The sequence below is a fragment of the Hibiscus syriacus genome, unplaced genomic scaffold, assembly GCF_006381635.1.
Source record: "Hibiscus syriacus cultivar Baekdansim isolate YM2019G1 unplaced genomic scaffold, ASM638163v2 tig00111989_pilon, whole genome shotgun sequence".
NCBI classification, from domain to species: Eukaryota; Viridiplantae; Streptophyta; class Magnoliopsida; order Malvales; family Malvaceae; genus Hibiscus; species Hibiscus syriacus.
This window is the reverse complement of record NW_024063230.1, coordinates 7,297-9,773: the sequence shown is the minus strand read 5'-3', so window position 1 is coordinate 9,773 and position 2,477 is coordinate 7,297.

Below are 2,477 nucleotides of genomic sequence, written 5' to 3'. Positions count from 1 at the left end.
TCATGCAGTTCATCTTTCAAATCCAATGATTGTTTTTGGGGTTTCTACCGAATCCGATTAGATAACTCAAAGATAACTTCCAGAAGATCCCCAGCAGAGTCGTCAAGCTGTCGTAACCGGTTTTCGCCGGGGCACGAAAATTTTTACTTGGCGGGAAAAGTGATGTGAATAAATGGTTTTTAAAATATTTTGGGAATCGCGATCGGCCTTTTGGATCAGGTAGGTCGAATACCTAAAAATTATCTTTTAAAAGAGTTTTTAAGAAAACATCAGTTAAAAAATAAAATGGTCTGCGTTTTAACCAAAACTTCGTTCTTTTTAATAGTAAAAAGGGATTCGTGGTCGATTACGTTTAGGGAAGGATTATCACCCCACAACGCCCAAAATTGGTACTTATTAATTATAAATTGTCTTTATTATTGAAAATTGAAAAATATATTTAATTCATAATCCTGTTATTTCAAATTTATTATTATGATTTTAAGAAAATCTATTAATTTTTATATATATAAATAAGATATTTATTTATTTAGAAATATCAGAAAAGGGCTTCTAGGTGCTTTAAGACAACTCTTTTCTTAATATTAAAATAGAAATAAATATTAATAAAACATTTATTAAAAATATAATTTATAAAAGTAAAATATTTATTTATTTATTTAAAAATATCATAAAATAGACATCCAGTTGCTTTAAGACTGCCCTTTCTTAATATTGAAAAATAAATATATATTTAAAATATAATTTTTATTAAGAGTAATTTATAAAATTAAATTTATAAATCGGATAAAAATAAATAAATAAATATTATTTATTATACATATATTTATAATAATAGTGATAAAAATAATAAATGTATCAAAAATAAACATATAAAATTGAAATACAACTAAATAATGACCAAAATAAATAAAATTAAAACTATATAGTTTAAAATATAAAGCAATAAAGCTTGTAATTGAAAATATTAAAGTAAATGAATAAATTAAAATATATTAAAATTTGGTATCTTAAATCATAATTAATTATTTAAAAATATAGTGGCTAAACATGCTATATTACCTATTTATTAATGTAGTGACTAAAATAAATATATATTGAATTCAAATATTAAATTAAAGAGAAAATAACCTCGGTGACCAAAAATGCCTTATAATATATGATTTTAACAACCTTTTTTTGGATTTGCCAAAATGACCAACTAAATCGCAATGCGATCGATAATTCACAACGCGATCTCCGGTATCGCAAATCAGTTTCCAGATTCGCAACGAGATTCTGACTATCGCAATGCGATTACGTAAATCGCAATGCGAATACGTAAATCGCAATGCGAATCTGACTATCGCAATGCGATTTACATAGCGCCATTCGTATTAACGCGTATTTTTTTTCAAATTCTAAACACGAATATATTAATATATCGGAACACTGAACCGTCCACAGTATATCCCGTAATCGTAACTCATAACCTAAAACCCTAAATCACAACTCAGTCTCATCTCCATCTCACACTCTCTAAGGCGACATCCGTCCCCATCTCCGACGAAATCAGTCCCCACGACGATAACAGTCTCCATCTCCGGCGAAATCATTCACGGTCAGAAATGGAAAATCAACCAAATCAACCACCGAGGGTTAGTTTTTTTAATTATTTTTATTTTGAAATTTTTGCATTATTATTAGATTTTTCATATTGAAATTGATGATAAGTTTACTGGTGTTTTCAATAATAGATTAGCCATTTCACTTAGATTGTTTATTATATTCATTCGATTGCTGCCAATACTGCTAAACTGTTTAGTATTTAACCCTGTGAAGTTAGTATTTGTCTTTGTTTTGTCTTTTGGTTGAATTAATGCAATCCATTCAAGTTTCTTTCAATTTTAGTATTTGAAACCGAGAATGACTATCGCAACGAGTGAATCACAACGCGAAAATGACTATCGCAATGCGAATTTGACTATTGCAACGAGAGAATCGCAATGCAATTTTCATTTCGCGTTGCGATAGTCAAATTCGCGTTGCGATAGTCATTTTCGTGTTGCGATTTTCATTTTCGTGTTGCGATTTAAAGTTTCAGAAACTATTCTTCTTCTGCAAATTGAAACTTGAATGAATTGCATTACTTCTACCAAAAAACAAATACTAAATTCACAGTGTTGCAAATTTAAGTTTGAAGAATAAACTACTACTCTTTATGTTTATTGTTCATATCTTCACAGTGTAGTTTTTGGTATATCTAAATTGGTATGTTTATTGTTTTTGCATAACTTTTATTCGGCTCAATTGACCTTAAGAAAAAAAGTAAGACTGGCCAAAACAATTGCGTCGAAGCTTTCACCTGCACAAAGAAAAATATTTGAGGATACTTGCTTCGGGCCATGGCTGAAAGTACAACATCCGGGTGGAGATGCTATGTTGACCCATCTGTTTCTTCAAACCATGACTAGCGATCTACCAGAGACTATACAACG